The sequence below is a fragment of the Polyodon spathula genome, chromosome 10, assembly GCF_017654505.1.
Source record: "Polyodon spathula isolate WHYD16114869_AA chromosome 10, ASM1765450v1, whole genome shotgun sequence".
NCBI classification, from domain to species: Eukaryota; Metazoa; Chordata; class Actinopteri; order Acipenseriformes; family Polyodontidae; genus Polyodon; species Polyodon spathula.
Window position 1 is genome coordinate 29,080,413 of NC_054543.1, and position 22,112 is coordinate 29,102,524.

The following is a 22,112-nucleotide window of genomic DNA, read 5'->3' on the forward strand; positions in this document are numbered from 1 at the left end:
ATATTTGGTTCTTTGCTTCATTATTATTATTATTATTATTATTATTATTATTATTATTATTATTATTATTATTATTAAATATAATAATAATAATAATAATAATAATAATAATAATAATGTGGTAAAAATATATGTTTTCACTACATAATTCAATTTAAACCCTGGTTATCAAATACCCTGAATTATCAAGGAATCAGAAGATGAAACCTTATGAGTCCAATGCAAAGACAACAGCAAAAAAATAAATACAAATTTAGACAGAATTGAGTCTGTTAATTCTGATATCATGGAAACTGGATTGCGGACTACAGCTAGAGTCCCAGTTTTATCTCGTTCTGCTTAACGCTGGCAGATTGCTCAGATTACAGAATTATTTAGCAGGAATATATTTTGAACTTGGGCAGCAGTTTTCCAGTACTTCAGGTGCAGCATCTCCTCTTCTTCCACGTCTCCTGCCTCCCACTCTGCCCTGTGCAGGAGGAGGTTCATTTCATTCCTCTTCTCACCTAACATAACCTGAAAGGTCTGGATCCTCTGTGAGACCTCCCTGATGTTCTTCTTCAAAGCCATAGCTCTTTTGTCCCTCCAGGCCAATGTCATCAGCTCAATTCTGCTGTCCCTGAGCTTGGTTCTGATCTCCCCCAACCTTTCTCCTCGATTCTCTCAGCTAGCTGTTTTCCATTCTTTCTGAGTCAAGGCTTTTCAAACTTTCTGACCCTGCTTGAAAATTGCTATGAGTAGAGAGCTTCTGGGGAACCCTGTCACTGTATTTCCTCTGGTGGTGATCCAGCCATTGCGTAGCAAGATTGGCGGCTAAGAGACTCTTGTAGAAGACATCTGGCGCCAACCAGAGGACCTTTGCAAAGCATTGAGTTCCCCATAATCCATGAGGAACACTCTGAGGGCTAAAGTTCTCTGCTCTGATGGTTCCAGGAGCTAAAAGCAAAGCCCACTTCTGCCTAATGCTAAAAAGCTCATTGGCCACTTCAATAATTGACTCCATGGTTGACTCTCTGTGTCTGGTACGGCCAGACATGGGCGAGGACCCCTAAAGGGAAGACAAGGAGGAATCTGAAGAAGATGCAAAGGAAGTGTCTTGTGCCTCCTCTTCCTCATTGATGTAAAAGTTCTCACAAAGAGGGATAACTACTTTTTCATCGAAAGTCTCTTTAAGCTTCCCAAGGTGACCCAGGTATAAAAAGAACCAGGAAATGTATCCGTCAATGTCGACCCTCCTGTCATTAAAGGTCATCTTCACCACGCTTTGCTCTGTTAATTTCTGTGCCCTGGTTAGATGCTGGACAGTGTCCAGGCTTTCTATCTCTCCATGATGGCCCTCTGTGAGCAGAGTCAGTACATTTTCCAGAGTGTCAAGGTCAAAGCAGCTGCAGTCCTGCACATGTCTCTCAAAGGAATGGATTTCTGTCCGGAGGCTGGAGTAGAGCTGATCCATGCTGCTCACCACACAAAAATGTCCTAAGACAAAAGAGATATGGTATCAAAATAACTAGCTCAGAACAACATCCCTTTTCTGTCTGTTTCTCAGCATGTTAAGTCTGATACATCCTCCTCACCTGTTGCTGGACACCACTATCAGGGAAGTTGGAGCATCCCATTGCCTTTCCACAGTACCAGTTCTATTAACTTTCAGGGCTACAAGAATCCAAAAAGGTTCTGGTATATAGTGATAAACCATGAGAAGTTATATTACTTATCTAAGCATTTACGTTTTTAGTTTTTATTAGCAGAATGTGGAGAAATGCACCATGGTGAAATGTTAATATATACCTTGTAACCTATAGTTATTGCGAGACAATCACAGAAGCTTAACTCAATATTCGCGGATAGCAGCAACTTGGAAGATTAAGATGAGACCAATCATAACAACTTATTTTAATTGCAAGCCCCCCTAAAACGAAAGTAAGTCGGTGACATTTCTGTGAAATGCCACGGAAGCAGCTTGCAGTGGCTAAAGAAATAGAACTTCCTCTTTCTAGCTAAATGTCAGTACTTTTTCAATTCCTTATAAGAGCCACCTGTCTTTCAAAAAGAAAGAGGATGTATCTTCACAAACAACTACCGATAATAACACATTATTATATTACCTAAATGTTATAACCCGTAATAGCATTTAAACCTGAGCATGGAAACCCTAAACAATCATAGCAGTAGCAACATTAAAGTGGCCTATCAAATTACACAATAACAACACATCATATAACTAATATCATAACTACTTATAATTAACTTATTATGGCTTTAGCGAGTATGTCTTGTTCCTCCTGGCACCATGACAATCTCTGTCTTGTCACGTAGTCTCTTTTACAGTCTACTTCAAAGCATAGCTATATATGGACATCTCCAGTCCACCTTAGACCCTCTTCACTTAGCAATAACAAGATGTGTGATGAAGGCTGAAAGAGGAAGAGAAACATTCAGACTATATAAGTGTATTTCTTAATTTTAAACATTATAGAAAATAAGCTTAAAACTTTGTATTACATTGGTATAATCCCTTTTTAAGTCACACAGGTTAAACAAACACATGAACAAACAGCTCAGAGGTTAGTACATAAATTGCATGGGATGTAATTTTCCCACCACCTATGTAATAAACTATATATGTATATTTACCATGTTGACGGTGCCTCTGCCTGATTGCTCATCTGTTCCCCTGCAGTTAAAACAGTAGTCATTTATGTTACCTGTGAAAAGACAAAAGAAAAAAAACATCAAAATGAAATTCCAACAGTCCAACAAAAAAAGAGAAAAAAAAATACACCATAGCCTTTTTAAAATACATCATATAGTAAAACTGATACACTCGATGTAAAGCAGCAGTGGTGTACAAAGGCAAAGCTCACCTCGATTTTCCATCAAAAGGCAAGTCATCTCCAGTCTTGATCTTCTTGTTGCGTGTTATGTGCTTTCCGCTTTTAACGTAGCGTGCTGCAAACTTAAAAAAACAAACAAGGTAAAAGTTGTGATGCAATTAAAATCTCATTAGAAGTGTTTGAAATATTAACAGCAAAAAGACAATTTAATATCAGTACTCCTCAACTGCTGCAATCCATCACCATTGGTGCTCTAATATCTGTAGTTTCCAAAAAGCCTGGCTTTCTGTTTTGTTGTCATGTTCATGAAATTCCTAGAAATTTAAATTTCAATTGCAATAATTTTATTGAGTGTATGAAGTCATAACTCAAGGTTTCTACCTATGAATAATAGTGAATTTCACTTCCAATTACACATCACCATTATCAAGTAAATTTTCCTTCCCCTCCAGATAAGCTACAACGGCTTTAGTGGATTAAACCCAGAACACTTCAGTCAAAATACAGGGTAGCCCATTTTGAGTAGTCTTTTGTATCCCTCTGTGGCAAAGTGGTTTGCAGTGCTCAATAATAACAGACAAAGCAGCTCTTTTATTTGGTTGGGTTGCATGCTCGCAACTCTTAAATAATAATAACTGGCACTGCACACCAATGTATGTCGTTCAGTTAAACTACTGGGTTCAGTCCCGAAATAATAAGACACTTAGCAATACACAGATGAAGACAACACGGCCACAAGTCCAGAGTGAGTGCTCTTAGTGAAAGTGGTGATTTACAGGTTTATACGTGCACAGTGGTGAAGTGTAGTCTAGGTTTATTTGCTGGCTGGTTAGCTACAACTCTTGGAGATTAGCCTTCTATAATGACAAATATAATAGTTATAAATATAAGAGACAAATATAAGAGACAGGCAAAGCAACACACAAAAACGCACAGTTTTATTATAGCACAGTACTACTTCACTGGTCTTTTTGTAACCATAAAAAAGGACCAGATTGAAACTGTCGCCACCTTTGTTTATTTTGATTACTGTTATTGTGAGCCCAACACTTTTTGATTCCTGATTTATTTTTATTTTTTTATTTATAACTGATTAAATCTCCCTGTTTAACTAATGAATTTCCCTATATACAGTGCTTATAGAAAGTCTACACCCCCTTGAACTTTTTTCACCTTTTGTTGTTTCATGCATTGAAATGAGATTTTTCTTCCACTTATCTACACACAATACTCCACACTATTAAGGGGAAAAAAAATATTGAGAAAAAAAATTATATATTAAAAATACAAAACTGAAAGATCATAATTGGAGAAGTCTCCACCCCCCTGAGTTAATACTTGGTGGAAGCACCTTTGGCAGCAATTACAGCTGTGAGTCTGTTGGGATAGGTCTCTACCAATTTTGCACAAGTAGGTTTGGCAATATGTGACCATTCTTCTTTACAAAACTCTTGAAGCTCTGTCAAGTTATCTTTGTAAACTTAAAATCTGTGTAACATTTTTATTATTAGTATTAGTATTGCTGTGCCATGCCACTGAGAGAGTGAATTATGGAATCCAGCTATGTACAATACATCCCTGGGAGGGCTCACTTGCAAGAGATAACTAATCCAGTTCATTTTTACACTGGTGTATGAGCAGTTAAATTAGTTTGTTGTGCCATGTCACTGCCAGAAACCTCATATAAACCTTTATATTTTAATAAGTTATAAAGGGGAGAAAATGATCATTGCTTGATTTATAATAACTTCATCATAAGGTAACTGTTAGATTAATAACTGTCTTTTTAAAGCCTTTTTCAGGTGAAATAATGTTAATGTTAATCCTAATTGCAAAAATGTTGTTTGGAGTTTACAAATTGGGTTCAACCCTAAAAATCAGAACCCCTATTTTTGGTAAATCGGCACAGTAATTTTGAAGTTCAGCTACTTTTTTTATACAGTTCATGTGTGGCATTTAGAAGAAAAGCCTGGATGTGTTTTATCTTCTGGCATCCCAGTACACTATAATTAGGCATTGTTAATTGGTAGATAATATGTAACTAAAAAGCCAACAAAAGCCCTAATAAAGTTTCAGTGATATTTTATTAATCAAATTTGAAATAGGCTACATTTTTTTGATCCTAAACCCACCAACCAACCTACAATACAGTACATAATTCTATTTCAATACCGAATTTTCATAAAGCTGAAATACAAACGTATTCATCCACACAGATATACAAACATTCTGTACACTCAGTATATTAGCAATGACATCATTCCTACGCACGCATGTAAGATAACGATAACAGTTCCCTGTTCTGACCATATGGGAGTCAATTATCAAAAATTATTATTGACATGGTTCGCAAAATATTAACAGCAATTAAGTTGTGTAAACAGGAGCAATTTCATTTCCTGATGTTTGACATGATGTTTGTTGCCTCAGGTAAAGGCTACTGCAAGGAAAGGAATACGGTGTAGGTGTAAATATCTCACTGAGTGTCTCGGTTTAAGTGTGGAAGGTAATATGTTTCACTAGCCCAGTAGTTATAGTGGATTATCTTGTGAAAGATGTTCTGGCAGGCAAAATGTTATAAGACAGACAAGAGTAGAAGGCAATTGAGAAGACTGGGCTGAAAGCCAGAATATTTCCCTTCCCCTTTAAGGCTACATTTTTTGTGATTTAAAATTGGATTTTTAATTAAATAATTCCCTTTTAGAATGTTTCACCCTCAAACCCCAGCTGGCAGCATTGCCAATGGCAAAATAATGTTTTTGTAACCATTACTGCATGGTGATCTATATATCATACTGGTTCTGATATGGAACTGAAGTAACTTACAAAAAATAGATGGTGAGTAAGTAGATTCAAGAAAATGCACAGAGTCCTTTTCTTCAATCAGTTGCCAGGTTTATTGAAATATGCAGGGAGTCTGGTCCCAGGTACAGGACATACAGAACTCAACATTACAATGTTTGCGTGACATTAAATACCCTTCTGTATAGATGGTCCACCTCCCCTTTCTCTGACACTTAACCAATGGTCAAGGTAATTTAATTTATTGTGTGAGTGTTAATGTGTGTGTGTGTGTCTGTGTGTGTAGTCTAGTGTGACAACCTCTGAACTCAGTGCATTCTTCACACTCCTGGAGACAAAAGGTCCATACATCTGCCTTTTGTTATCTCCTTGCGACCCCCTTTGATGCCAGTGGGATTATCTCTTTTGATCTCTCTGAAGTCTAGAACCTGTTCCCTTCTAGTCCACAGCATTGTTATCTCATTAGCTTGCAGTCATTGTTGGGCAGTCTGTAGACGCATCGTCTCTATCAGTGGTTAGCAGTACATGCAATTTGAACCAAACAGTCTGCTATCTGCAATATTAGTCTCTTTTCAGAAAAGAACACCAGTATAGCTCTGCCAGTCCACATGCGTAGCAAACCCCTAATCAATTCTCAATCCATGTTTTCCAACAGGAACTGTTAAGAACTAATATACTCCTTTATATCTTTGTGTTAAGATTGGTTTGTCAACTTTAAAACTTTAGGCAAAGTAAAATAGTAAAATGTAGCAGCTACTGTTGCCCTGTGCATCACTGTATAGTGCATAGTACTGTCACTGTATTACCACTGGAGATCATTTAAGATTAAAAAGTGTTTGTGAAGGTTTTTGTGGTTTTACAAGGCTTCACTGTGGAGCAAATCTTGGTTTGAGTCCAAATAACATTCCTGTTGAATTAAGACACAGACCACTTGGCTCATAAGTTTACTAACCAACACCAGTGGGAAGTCAGTACCTGCCAGCCATTGGCACTTCTGTATTTGAAACATGCACTGAATTCCAGATGATGGTTTAGCTTAGTCAGTGCTGCTCCCATGATGGGACCAGGGTAGCCATGAGCAAAAGTCTGGAAAGGTCTGCGGAAAAACTCCTGATATGAATTATGTGGTGTGTCCTTGCTAGGGTACAGAGGCAATCACAAGCAGAGACATTTCCAATACAATGGAGTTTATAGATGAATAAAATACAGTGCAATTTATTTCTTTATTTTTTCCACCAACATCTTGACAGACACCAATGAAGCTTTTAGTATGAACACAATACAGAGCTGCACTGCATTGTCTCACTCTGCCGACCTTCCTTTTGTGTTTTGGTGGGCTAGCTGGGCCTTAGGTAAAACTGTGTTGGGCACCACTACCTTTAATTAGCACATTGTTATTTCTTCTGAAGGTCACAGATTCCTGGGTTTAATGAATCTTCCCATTTGTTCCCCCTGAGGTTAATTACACTAACAGCTATTCAACTTGTACAGGATACAGCTGAGGCATATTTCCAAAGTTTTACTATAGTCTGTAATTTACATCTATTGAAGTACAGTAGTCTATAAACTAAAACCAAACATCTAAGAAATATAATTGTCCTACGCACTCCCGTGTTTTGTTGGAGTAAACTATTTGCTCCATAGTCTATAAAGGGCTTCGAATCCATCATTTAAGGCAGGAAATATAAGAATTAGAGTTTATTTAGTTTTAACATAGAACACATTGATGCATTTGAGTAGTCTCAGGAAGTGAAGTAATGAAGGGGGCTAGTGCACTCAAGGACACATTTTTGGACACAGCTTTGTGAACTTAAATATCTAAAGATGACCTCAGTAGCTTATAAAGAGGGCCTGGTTTTTATAACAGTTTTATTTAACTAGTATCGCTGTAGCTTGTCACTGACAGAATCTTACATTTCTTTCAGGAATATGTAATCTGACTCTACAATACATACATGCGAGGGCTCACTTAGAGGCTCACCTAATCCTGTTATTTTGTACGGTACTGTATGTGTAATTTAATTAGATTTGCTGTGGTAGGTCACTGCCAGAAACTTCAATTTCTCTCAGGAATATCCCATTATGTACAATATGCTCCCGTCAGAGATAACTAATGCTGTTCATTTTAACAGTACTCCCTGTGCAGTGTTACTGTATGATACTGCCAGGAGCCTGTCATCTGTTGCTTTATTGGTCTAGTTGTAGGGGGAGTGAAACCACAATGTAAAGTGGAAGTGGCTTCGAAGGAGGAACCTGAGGTCCAGACCATGGGAAATAAAGCAGATGTTCTTGAGAACTTTTACGCAAGCGCTCTGCAAAGAGAAACCAGTTGACTGCCTGGCTGATAAGACAAGACCTAAAAGGCTTGTAGTATCCCTGGGCCTCTCACACTACAGCACAGGTGATCTGTCGGAGTGTATGTGGAATACATCTGGATTGAATACCCTTTCTTTTCTCTCAGTCTTGGTGAGGGGAATTTCTATGTTTTTTTTTTTTGTAAACGGTGAGTCTCAGAAATTGACTATTAAGAGACTTATATGTTTGTGCATTTGTTTTAGCCTACTGGTTGTTATTCAGGACTATAAAATACTCACTAGTGCTACATTTAGAAATAATACAAGAAACCTAATACAGCAATTGTGTAGTGTATAAAAATGGTTTTGTTTTACATAGTATCAGACTGTCTTGTGAGTTATTGGTTAACTTTGGGTTAATAAACACTGTAATACAATGTAGAATAGTATTTCCTACCATTTTGGTTCTGTTGTGTTAAAAATAAGGAAATTAAAATATGGGGAAGTGACGGAGAGCCCCGCCCCTATGTAGATACAGTATTGTGAGCTATTTTTATGATTTATTTGTATTCTATTAGTAGTAGTAGTAGTGGTAATATATATTGTGTTTTGTGCGGATGGACAAAAGCCGTCGTCATTGTTATTTAATATTTGAGATTGGTGAAAAAGTCTGTCTCATAAAGTGTAGCTGGCGTGGATGGGGTTGAATTCCCATCCCTGTAAAGCTTGTGGGAATGAGGTCATTGTTTAAAAGGTAATTAAGGGTCCAGCCACAGACATAAAAGACCCACTCCAAGCTTGTTGTTGGAGGGTGTTCGAGAGTGGAGAACGAGTAAGGAGTGAGGAGGTAAAGTTATTAAACAGAGATAACAATTGCTAGACGGGCTGGCTTTTCACAGCATGACTGCGCTATTCGTTATTTGTTTGGCCAACGCGCCTTTTTGCTTGTGTAGTTTTGTGTTTGTTGAAATCTTTTATTTTCTATTGTTTAATAAAGCACTGAGTACCACTGCACCTCAGTTTCACCCGCCATTCATTGTTTTTGGTTCTGTTTCTGGTCTGACGTCACCCCTACAAAGCCACCCTTTCACAAACATATTCAAGTTAGTGTAAAATTGTTTGTGTTATTGTTTAGGACCAGTAAATTCAGGACCAGTAAGTATTTCAGGTAGATTAATATTAATAATACATTACAAATACTTACCATTAAAAGGCTAATACGTCAGCCGGTTAAACTGTTCTTTTAGCATTGCACTTGTTATGCAGTATTGCTTTGCAGTAGTGTATTAGTGTTTGCCTTTTAATCATTTGTATAAAGTTATTTAAGGGTCTTGTATTCAGTAAGCTTATTGACAAAGCACGAAGTGAGTTGAGAAGTTGGAGAAGTTGGAAAACGATGCATACTCTGCGTGAGCTGCAGTAATACAACTGTATGATTGTAATCTCTCCGGGTCCAGCTAAATTGACATAAGAGTTATTTCTTCACCACATCTGAACCATGACATTACATTAATTACAGTAAATCAGTTTTTTAAACCACAAAGTATCATAAACATTTCTAAACTACTGACCTGAAAAAGTTTTGCCGGTAGAAATCCATGTGCTTAAAGGGTAGTGTTGCTACTTAACCACAAAAACATAATCATGTTATTGTTTGGATCCAAACACTTTCTAATACAGGTGTCTCTAGTTGCTGTAGCTATGGCATTGTGACCATAATGGCTATCAATTGGCATACATTTTGAGGGGCATTGCAGCAACTGTCGCATGGCCGCCATTAATTTCGAGGCCTGCCATGGCGTACACCCTGTGTTATGGCAGATGAATCAGCCCCATGGTGTACATCCTGTTAGTGTGACCAGATTTTCAAAGCTCAGAACTGGGCCACACTAATTCAGCCATTTAAATATATGTTATTTTACGCCCCAGTTTCACCCCTGGATAATCTATAAAAATTTCTATATACAGTGTACACTTGTACGGTGGCAGTGTATTGCTGCATTTCACAGGCAACCAGAAAATAGGAGACAGACACGCTTGTTTCTCATTCCAATAGCTCTCAGTCTCACACACAGCTCCCTGTCAGCTACTCTGGAACCATGGCAAACATGACACAACAATAACAGGTGAGACACAGACCATTCCCTACAAAACTGATACAGAGGGAAGGGCCAATCACAGGGGAGACACAAAACACGCCCCCGCACGCAGGCTAGGGTCACACAACAACAGAGTTAAAAAACAGTGGGAAATACAGAGGAGGAAGGGAACACAATTACAAACAACGGGAACGACATAAGACACACACAGCAGGTAAACACACATACACAGAAGTACAGTACAACATAAAGGCACAGATCGTTATAGTATGTTAAACATGTACTCAATACCCCCAAATCTAAGATTGACTTCACTGAGACATATAGCCAGTCTCTCTCTGGGACCAATAAGTCTGTAAGTTGTGTACTCCATTATTAGATTGTCTTTTGACATCCTGAAGTACTGCTGAAAGTGTCCCTCGTCAAACTCAAGTTCTTGTATGAATGTATGACACTCCCCCAGCTCTTTTCTCATCAGACTTAAGTTCTTGTATCAATGTATGACACTCCCCCAGTTTTTTTTCTCTTCTTCAGCATTTCGTGGACCCACCATCTCCTTCCTTTTTTTTAGGTCTGCTGCTTAATAATAAAATAATCTCTTCTTCCGCCTCCTCCTCTTCTGTTGAGGTATGATAATACATGAACATGTATTAGAAATGTAACTGGATTCATTAATGAAACTGTTTATCTTGAGAAACAGGGCAAAGAAGGGGGCTTCTGGTTTGCAGACAGACTGAACTATGTGACCTACTGATTAGAGGACCAGTGCCTGAACTGGATTAGGCTGAGCGGACAGTTTAATTACGTACAGATAATTCACAAATGAAACAACAATCGTTTTGATGTAAGGAATACATAAACTAGCGATGTCCCAGTGGAAAAGGACATTAAAACATCAAAGGACTGGGAGTTTAAAGAGGCAAGATACACAAATGACCTCATGAAAGTAGCTACTCAGCAGAGTGAAAAAGACTATAAATATCTAAGCAAAATTTAACATTTTGCACTTCACATTGAATGCTAAACAAGGTGCTGTCACTCTGCTAAGCAAAGCTGCAACTCTGGGACTCTGCCCAAAAACATTATCAAGACAGGACTCTGCTGAAAAAGAAGACCCAAGATGAGGAAGCAAGCTGCAAGTGAGTCAATGACCACAAGCAATGAGACTGACGCCCAGCTCCAGGACTGCCGAAAACTTACAGAAACTTATCAGACAAACCAGTCTAGTTCTGCTGTACACCTAAAACCACAGAATCCAAAAGAAACTGTGCCCTGAGACTGGTGTAGCTAAAGAATCAGCAAAAGCTTTTTGCCAAGTTTGATCCAATGTGGGATTGAAGACTTCCTTGCTTGAGGGGAGTTTTTGTACTGGACACTTCAACTGATTGAATATCGAAGCCAGCAGACCAAAAGTCTTAGCTTCAAGAAACCGTTGAGTATAATTCCAGTTGCATTTTTCTTTCATGGAATTAATTAATTGTAACACATTCACATAGAATTGAACTGTTAATTATTTAGTTTGCACGCTTTGCATGTGATATAACTTTTAGTGAAACTTGATGAAGTAACTATAAGTAATCTACCTCATATTGTTGTAAGAAGAATTTCTTTTAAAGTAAACTTGCCATATACTTATTCTAGATACCATTAATAAGCTTAATGTGATGTATACTAAGATTGTCCACATCATCTCAGTTGAGGCTGTGTGCTTGGATGTGGGTGTGTATGTGAGCAAGCTACTACCTCACAGCCTGCTTGCTTGCTTGCTTGCTGGGGTGTGAGGAGACAGGCAGTGTCATATTTCAATTGCCTGCAAATCAAGTTAACCCTTTGTAGTTCCATTTATTCAGAGCTTGTCAGGCGCGTCAGGTCTATTTTATTTTACACACGTTGTTTAAAATATTTTTTCAGAGTAAAACAGGTTTAAAAGGAATACATCAGGACTGCATCTCCAGCCAAGCCCCACCTCTTGTTTGCTGTATTTGTCACATACCTGTTTATAGACATGCATACTGATAAATCCTCTCCTGATAAACTCCTTAATAATGCTATCCAAGTCACTATTTTATTACTGTAACATCTCAAAAAGCTCTGCAAATGTCTGTGATATTCTTTGTGCGCTGGATGTGGAAGCAGCTATCTCCTTTGTTTGTGTGGGTGTTATTTCTGTGTTGCAGAGGCTATGTGTATTGCTCAGATACGCACCTTTGTTCATCTTCATTCTGCTCCTATCAGTCTCATTCGGCCATTGAAAGGTTTTGTCTGCTTTTTCCAGAGAAAAAACGACTAGAGACCTGTGCTTGACGTCTTTTTGATGATCTTGGAAAAGGTCTGACATCAGACTGGAAAGCAAAAATTGTAATGTCTGACATAGGACCACAAAGGGTTAATACTTAAATATGTTTATGGTTATAACATGTTTTGCCCTTAAGCTATGCATGTATAAAGCTAAAAACGCCACCGCTAAATTCTAGAACATCCTGTATCATATCATATCATATCATATATATATATATATATATATATATATATATATATATATATATATATATATATATATATATATATATATATATATATCACTCTCCAAGACTAAAACATAAATCATATACCTTCTAGCAATGCATCAATATAAAAGAGATATAGATTCAAAACAGTTCTTATCTTCCAAAATTATATACGGAAGTGTAGAATATAATGCAAGGACTGAAACTGTCTTCAAAGGCAAAGACTTCTAAATACGACACCAACAGCAATCAGCTTGATCAGAGATCTTCAGAGCATGGATTATATCAGCTTGTAGTTAGCAAGTTGAGTGACACTTGACTAGGATTTCACCTCAGTTTTTATAGAGTTTTTGCTTTGCTTTTTAAGTCCCAAGTCATAATTAAATCTTAAACATTAATATGCCTTGACAGCTCATGCCCTTCAAGTGAATAACATTTTCAAATACATCCCAGTAACTCTTTCTAATGGGCCATCATCCCATAACCTACCTTCCCTACATTTTCAAAATATGTGAGGTGAACTTCTGAACTGATGTTATTCTTTTTCGGTACCAGGGAGTTCCTGAATACAGCATGCAAGGGAATACAGTGCAGGTATAGAATACTACATATAGAAAGATTTTTTAATATATAACACCTATTTTGGTTTAATTATTGGTTTAATGTATTTCCCTTTTAACATCAAAAGTCATCCTCCTTATTAGGTTGGCTCTATTACATGTATAGATGTGATTTAACAATTAACTAAAACATATTGGATAAAGGCTGGTAGAAGGTGTATATCAGACTTCTAAGTCTGTAATTATATATTTAATTATTTTCACTTAAATCCAGTCTATCTAAAACGTAGTCAAAATAAACCAGTCCCATTTTAGCTATTCAATGATTTAAACTAAATGTGACCTCTATCTGTTTTTCCAAAAATCCTGTTCAGGCAAGTTTCAGATCATCTGCTTTTCTGCCAAGATCATTCATCATTAATAGAAGAGTCTTCTGTAAGCATTTTCTCAGATGTATGGCATTACATGGTCCTATGCTATGGTTTCCCCTCTCTTGATTTACCAGGTCTTCATTAATTTCTATAATTTAATGAATTCATAGACAGTTCACCATATACATCCTTTCATGTACCAGAAGGTGTTTCTTAAAAATATCAGCCATCATAGAAACCTTTTATGTAAAACTGCTGACCAGTAAATCTAGCTTCAATTGCCAAGAGTTATTTTCTCCAGTTACCCATGTGCCTGGTACAGTTTTGTTTCAAGCAAAGACAAGGTTAACAAATTAACTACATTCTCTTTAGCAGATCCTACAATATGCCTGACATAGACTGGTACCATTATGCTTTGACTGAAGTTTTTACTTTTAGTTAATTTCTGCAGTATATTTTCTTAGTTTCAAACTCTTACAGTTCTTCTGTTATAATAAAACATTTACACTTATGTTTGAATTATTATAGAATACATATGTTTAGCTAAAAGACTACTTTCAGATCAAGCTTACTTCTCTAAATAAGAGACTTGACTGTGAACATTCGAGTTAATTAAATGAGATACTCGTTTCTGCTTTTCTCCTCAAGGTTATAAACCTTGGCACCAGTAGCTCAGAAAAAGACAAGCTTAGCTCATTTCACAGGTGTTTTTTGTTCAGCGTGACCCCAACCTAGCTCCTTTTTTACTCAAACTTACAAAGATACAATAATATTTTTACTGTTATAACAGAATAAACAGTAATATAGAATGCTCTAACATAACTATAGGTTAACACAGAGCATATTATAACTTTTTTTTTTTTTTTCTGAACAGTGTATTTCAACAATTTGTTTAGCATTTCTGCTGGCTTTATATTCTTTAAAACACAGTTATAATGCTGCTCTAAAAAGAGTGCAAAAAAAAGAGACCAGAATTATTCCAGGTTTAAAAGGCATGTCATATGCAGACAGGCTAAAAGAATTGAATCTGTTCAGTCTTGAACAAAGAAGACTACGTGGCAACCTAATTCAAGCATTCAAAATTCAAAAAGGTATTGACAATGTCGACCCAAGGGACTTTTTCAACCTGAAAAAAGAAACAAGGACCAGGGGTCATAAATGGAGATTAGACAAAGAGGCATTCAGAACAGAAAATAGGAGGCACTTTTACACAGAGAATCGTGAGGGTCTGGAATCAACTCCCCAGTAATGTTGTTGAAGCTGACACCACCCTGGGATCCTTCAAGAAGCTGCTTGATGAGATTCTGGGATCAATAAGCTACTAACAACCAAACGAGCAAGATGAGCCGAAAGGCCTCCTCTCGTTTGTAAACTTTCTTATGTTCTTAAATGTTCAATTTGCATCCCAAAGATCAGCCTGCTTCCAGTAGCTGTCACAGTCTTGGGTCAGTTTCTGCTCTCAGTGAGTCTGTCAAAGTCATCATAGGTGTTTCTTTAAAAACCTGACACCTGCAAAAACTAAAATCTTGTTGGCAGAGCTTCCATCTCTACATTCTCATTCCCATTATCAGTGGGCAAACTGCAAACACATTAAACTGTTTCTATCAAAGAGACATCTATCTCTGCTGCATACACCTTTCACTTAAGCAAACGTGATTGCACCTTATACAAAGGAAGAGTGGTTTTAGATTAATTTGTGACAATACTATATGTTTGTATGCAGACAGTTTAATAAAACCAACTACATATCCTTCCATTAAAAGTTAACTCTCTTCCATTTATGCAGGTACTGTTTTTTACAATAGCAATGCCATGGTATCAGATAATGATATATGTTTAATTATTTCATTGTTTTGTTAATTATTTTATTAGTTCATTATCACCTGCACCTGGCTTTTACTGTAAATTAGAGCCAGGTGCAGAGTTTAAAAGGAGTGCAGCCAGTCTGTTCAGGGCTGCTGGTGTGTATGGAAGTCCACTTAATAGTGTGCTCAAGCGTATGGAAAAAAGGTACTGTGTGTAGCCTTTTTGTAAACTAGTTATTTGTAAAAACTGTGTGTTTTTTGGTTTGATTTTGTGTTAACAGGTCAACAGCTTAGCTGTCCTATTTGTTAGGTTCCAGTGTGTTTTAGTAATTCCTTGAGTAGCGCTAGGTGTTTATTTTTTTTTATTTAATTGTTCATTAAACATAGCGCATCAGCACTTAAATCCATTTACTGTGTCCTGGGTCATAATTTAAAGGTGCAACGATCGACCATGAGTGTTGGCTCAGTTACAATATATATAAACGCACACACACACACAGCAGGGTTCTGAGCACCCATGCGGTATATAAGCTGCAGTGTAGTTAGGGCAAGATCTCTTTTCGTTTTTTTTTTATTTTTTGATTAGGTCAGGGGTGTTTTTTCAGTTTTTATTATTGTTTTGCAAAATTGTTTATTAAAAATAAACACCACTCAAACACATCAGCTTTCAGTTTCTATAATAATTTAAATTACAATAACATTTTCTTTAATTGTAGCACTCTGTAACATAATAGAATTTAGGCTGCTAAACAATAACTGTTTACTCAGTGTTGAAGAGCAGGTGTCCAGATTTAGGATTCAGGCAATTGGAGAAGTAAAAGGTCCCAGGTATAAAAATGTATACGCGGGTATAAAAGTATTTTTGAATATGGAAAAAAAGTAAAAGCATCCATCAGATACAAAAACTAGGCTGTATGAACTTGGATATTAAAGCCTTTCTGAATAAGAAATTACATTATTTAGGGCAACTTTCTGTTCTAAGTATGTCAAGACTTTGTCTGCTACCTGTTCTCCCACATCCACATTTTCCCTCAAACTAAATTCAAGCTGAGATGCACATCTTGAAACTATTCAATTTGCTCTTGGATTGGGATCTACTGCTGGGAAATCACCTTACTGTGTTCAGTCAGCATAGTGTGATGCCCAAGTGCAATTCGGTCTGCAATTAGTGCTTTACAGCATTTTTTCAGGATCTCCAGCACTCGTGTCAGGTGGAGAAGGCTGGCAATGAGTTAAGAGTTGTCTTCCACAGAGCAATGAGGTTGATAGCAGGATATTTTGACCCACTCATTTCTTCACTTGAACATTTAAATGGTTGGAGAAAATGAACAAGTAGCTGAAGCAGGTCCTTACTGATGTTGCTTATTCTGTGCATTTCGCAGCGGGTCAGGAGAAGCATTTGAACATCTTCAAATGATTCCAGCACTGATTCCACCATCTCAAACTTTGTATTCCACTAAGTTTGTGAAATACATTGCAATAGGTAGCCAATGCCTTGCATGCCTTGCATTGCTCAAGGCAACTGGCCAAGGGCTGCAATTCTTCTGTTTCTTTTTGAATGTGTGTAAATGTGACCAAGGGCCTAAAGCTGCTTGAACAGTGGCTGCCTTGTCACTGACAAACACAAGATTGTCTTTCTTCAGATGACAATCCAAAATCTGATAACTGCTTCACCATTTCCAATTTTGTTTGCTGCAGTTTTTGATAGGCATGGAAAAGCAGATGTAAAAATCACGAGATCACACTGATACAATGCAGTGTTACTTTATTTTTAGTAAGTGTCCACATGTTGGTTGAAGCCCCACAGGCCGATGCTTCTGAGATCACCTGTTTGGTCATTGGCAAAATATCTGCTTTTATCGTAGCACATTTTTCGTGACTGGAGAAAGAAGAGACCTCCTGCATAACTTTTCCATGTGCAGCTCCTATGTCCCGAGTGACTGCGCAAGGTCTAGAAAAGACAGCCTTTCAAACGTTTGAAAAGGTCTTCAATCTTTTGCACAGATTTTAAGGTGTTTGTCTTATTGTGTCCTTATTTTATAGGCACTGTATCTGATCTGACAACAAATTATAAAATATGTGCCTGGGTTGGTGGTGTTGCTTTAGTGCATCCCTTTTTTATATTTCAGAAGACTCAACGTTCCAGTTTTAACTGAATCGTATCACAGCAGGGTTAGCAATCGGTAAATTTAGCTGCACTTTTCCTTTTTGTCTGTCCACAATAACAACAAATGTTCCTCCACACTGCAGACTGAAAGCTTTTTCTCCTGGTATTTGTCCCCCCTCCCACCAGTTTTGTTTTCACGTCCTTCATAAACACATCCATTCCTATTACTTTTCTGACTGATCTAAATTAAATACAGCAAGAGCTGCAACTCCTTCACGTGTCTTGTAAGTACAAGCCATACCCTACTGTGGCAAAGTGCCATACCCCTGGGCTACTTATTTGTGTTGTTATGTGTAGTGTGTTAATGTTGTATGGTTATTGGTACACGGGATATAAATGGCACTGTGTAATAAAAGTGCTTAATGTATATTTGTATTTAGGCAAGAGGATTGCACAGCACTTCACATGCAGGTAAAATGTAATAATATGTGAGTGCCGGGAATTGCACTTTATTAATTCACGTGCGCTTGTACCGAGACTCTGATTAGCAATTAAGTCTCTGTACAGCTGCATAAAAGCAGCATGTTTAAGTACTCTGTGTGTTCGGTGAGTGGAGAATGGGTGTGGAGAGGAGAGAATTAAAAACGAGAAAACTAAAAGAAATATATAACCGTTGTTGACTCGCCATGTTAGTCCACTATTTAAGTGTGTTAGTCTGTTTTGTTTGTCTATTTTGGCCTCGCCATGTGCTGTTTTGGTTACAACCTTTTTATTTGCTGTCTGTTCATTTATTAAATGCTGAGCGCATGGAAATGCTCAGCTTCCCCAAAACTGTTTTGTTTATTTTGTGTTGGTTCCTGTTTCTGGTCTGTGACACCAACCCAACCTGACCCGAGTGTTGCGTGGTAGACCCGTGAAGACCTCTACTGTACATGTATTGCTCTAAAATCAGGGTAGGTAGATTTCAAGTCACGAAACAGTTTTATCATATAGCTTGTAGAATCTGAACACAAACATCACATCAGACCATGACTTTAATTTGTTCAAAACCGTTCCAAACACTGTTGCTAAATGAAAGGGAATTACATAACTGCAATTTCCATATCGGCGATTACAGTCTTTCTCCCATTTTCGTTCTCATCATCCGAAAAAGTGAACAGGATACTCACAGCTGGATTGACATGTATCTCGGGACTTTCATCAAGGATAATGGGTAGTTAGAGTTTCAAATCACTTTAAATAAACTTTTGGCAAACGCTGTAAAGCTGGTGTGCATGCAGCATGTATTTTGCTGCAGGAACTATTTTGCGAAACGGATCACCGATAGACCCATCCGCTTGGTTTAAACTGATCCCCGATTGTGCCATTGCTTAAACAAATTTGACACATGTCCTCCTTTTCCTCGCGCTTTCTTTTCATTCTTGTTACAGTTTCTGTTAATGACATCTCTACCGCACCAGACGGTTGAAGTTTTTAATTTGATTTGTAAAGCACTGCGTAAGTCCTGGGATTCTACATGCCGTTTCTCTGGGTACCACGGAAATTACAACTCTGCAGTATTTGCACACAAGTTCGGTCTTTCTTTTAATAACCTTATCCACAAAATTCTCATTTTCCCTGACATAATCGCTAACACCTTTTGTTTTGCGCCCCATTGCCGCCCGCCTGTCTTTCAAACTATAGTTTATTTTTTCAACCAACCCCACTCACGTCATATTAACCAGTGTATTCTATTACATAGACTACAATAAAATGATTGGCCAGTAGAAATGTCTTCCTTTTGAAAGCCGCTTTCCAGAAAAAATAGTAGTGCATGGCTGACAATTAAAATATATTGCTAATGCGGTGTTTTATCGTTTTTTTTAAAAAAAAAAAGTTTAAGTAGGTCTTCAGAGGGTGGTTTTTTCAGTTTATTATCTGTTAAAACTCAAGCCTTAAATATAGTACTCATGTCTTCACTGTAGTTTAAAATAAAGAAGCAACACCTTTGTTTAGGCTGTATTGTACGTTTGCCATGTGGTTGTTTTTGTTAGTTTTTCATTTTGCAATTATTCAATTTATGTACAAAAACTAATTCCTGTAAAATTTTCCACTTTTCTACAGTAATTTTACAGTGAGCCAACATTTTTTACAAAGAATGTGTTCATGTTAGAAAACCAGTCATGCTTTGTCAGCGTACAGTTTATTATCAAAATGAAACCATGACAGTTAAAAGCTTAAGCATATTGTTTAAAACCAATACTTAACTTCCCAATGTACGCAGTGCTCACATAGACCAGGTTTTACTCATGCAGACAGTTAAGTGCTGCTTACTGCTCAATGCAGAGTCACTTTCTGCTTCATTGGGTCATGGACGATAATTATGATTTTTCAACACTAATTATCACTTCAAAAAAATGATCGTGATTATCTATTATTGTCCTAACCCTGTAAGACACACTATCCAAACCATCACGTAGAGAGGAAGCTCTATACCTGGTCTCTACAAGTACTATAGTTTCATATGAAAACCTGCTATACCCTCTTCGGTCCTGAGACCAGGTTTAAGAGAATAAAACAATGGATATTGTTTGTTATTTGGGACTGCAATCCGCTTGTTATTTACCCTGTGCAGTACACATTGGTGTGTATTATCAGGAGTATTGTTTGGTCGCCAGACTTGGAAAATGTAAATAAAATATTTCCAAATGGGATTAAAAATCTGTGTTTCATTTATGCACTGCATCACTCCTGCACCTGTTCACAGTACATAATAGGAATTTTCATTGCAAATGAAACTGTTCACATGTGGGGTATCTAATTGTCTTATTTGTCAGATAGTGAAAGGTCAGCACTGTTTAACGATATCTCTTGGATATTTATGTCTAATGTATAAGTATTTCTTTAGGCATTAGGCCATTTTAACATTCAAAAACAACATACATAAATGTTTAAATCACAACCATTTTTTTATTGTCGAATAGGACCTTACACTAAATGGTGAAGAAAGAGTAATGGGAAAGTGGTGGGAACTGACTGTTCTACTCTACCTGACAGTTTGCCATGGTGAGTAACCAATACGCTCAAAGTCTGTGATACACAAGCATGAAAACATGCTGTAAGACTCTTTCAGTTTACAAATTATATAGTAATTGATATGACATCTCACAATACAAGGCAGAAAATGATCAATGATCCATGAAAATGAATCTGATCAATGCACCAATTGTGGTGTGCAGTAGGAGTCAAGTCAGGGGAGCACATGCTATAGCAGCCTGAAGTGACCCGGTGCACTGTGAGTTCAATCATACAGCTGCAGACTTGTTCTAAAAGGTCTAATGTTACTGTTTGACATTGGCCTGCCCCACTAATTTAGGGCATGTTAGGGAGTCTTGTGAGCTTTTCCAGAAGATAAGTTTCACTGGCCAATCAATCTCCACAACAGACATGACTGGGCTTTGTTTTGTCACTGTAGCAATATTAGAAATGATCATGCTGAGGTACAGGCACTCTGCATGGAATGCACGATGCGCCCTATAGCCTGGAGATCACAGGTTCGAATCCAGGCTATATCATTGCTGACTGTGACCGGGAATTCCCAGGTGGCGGAGCACAATTGGTAGAGTGCCTCCCAGGTAGAGAGGACTTAGGTCGGCAGGGCAATCCACGGTTCACTACGCACCAGCGACTCCTGTGGCTGATAGGGTGTATACAGGTTTGCAGTGGAACCATTCAGATCTGTGTTGTCCTCAGGCAGTATAGGTCTAATGGCTTCGCAGTGGATCTGCAGTGCGAAAAGATGGCTAAGCAGGGACACGTTTTGTAGGATGCATGTGTCAGCCACCAGGGGGTTGCAGTGGGGAACCGTAATTAAAGAAAAAAAAAATAATAATAATTATTGGTAATTCCAAATCTGGGAGAAAACTGGGGTAAATAATTGGTGACAACTAAATTAACAAACTATCACGCTGAATGTATGTGGAACATTTGAACTGTGACCAAATAGAAGCTCAAATGAAGTCACTCATCATCCTAGGTCAGTGAAAATATTACATTGTTTGAATTTCAGGGCTTCCTATTTGATAAATCTTTTTCAGTAACTGATTGTTTTATTCACAGGTTCGAAAGTTACAGCAGGTAAGCACCCCTCGTGCAACCTTGCTGTCTTTGACAGTTATGTCAATAATTATTGCATCCTCCAGTTCACCAGAGTTATGGAGAATTTGAACTACACTGTAAAATGTCCCTGGCCCACCTCGAAAATGTAAGTATAACTGTTATAACCTGTTAGCATGTTAAAAGTTGGAACATTTTTGCATCTAGAGTTTTAATTGCTTTAGTCATTTAAAAAATTATCTTGAGAAACAGGATTTTTACAATATTTTAGGCACTAATAGGTTGTACCTTGCTCACTAATATTTTATGAAGCAGACCGCTGCAAAACACATCCTCAGATGAGCCATTGCAGTTCCCTTCTGTTATTAGGGCCCTACCAAATTCACAGTACATTTTTATAATTTCACTGTCATAGAAATAAAAAATCTTATGGCTTAAAGTTTTATGGTTTCAGCTATTAATCTTAAATTTCACTGTGGTATAACAGTGTATGAACATATAATTAAATGTCAAAATATAAACATTTAAAGCCCTTAAGTTAACAAAAGCATTTTACCAGATTTCCATTACTTGAGTAGATGTTAAAACTTCATGCTGATTTAAACTCGGCTATCACCAAGATAAGCACCAACTAAGAT

The 22,112-nt window shown here is 37.4% G+C and overlaps 1 long non-coding RNA gene across 1 annotated transcript; it reads right to left on the reverse strand.

Annotated features, from left to right (window-relative positions):
• Nucleotides 1-2,642: 2,642 nt before the first annotated feature.
• On the reverse strand, nt 2,643-12,313 carry LOC121321436. The gene is made up of 3 exons (XR_005950939.1): nt 12,235-12,313; nt 2,865-2,956; nt 2,643-2,705 (listed from the first exon to the last, which is right to left on the reverse strand). It is a non-coding gene; the product is annotated as an uncharacterized LOC121321436 (long non-coding RNA).
• Nucleotides 12,314-22,112: the final 9,799 nt, after the last annotated feature.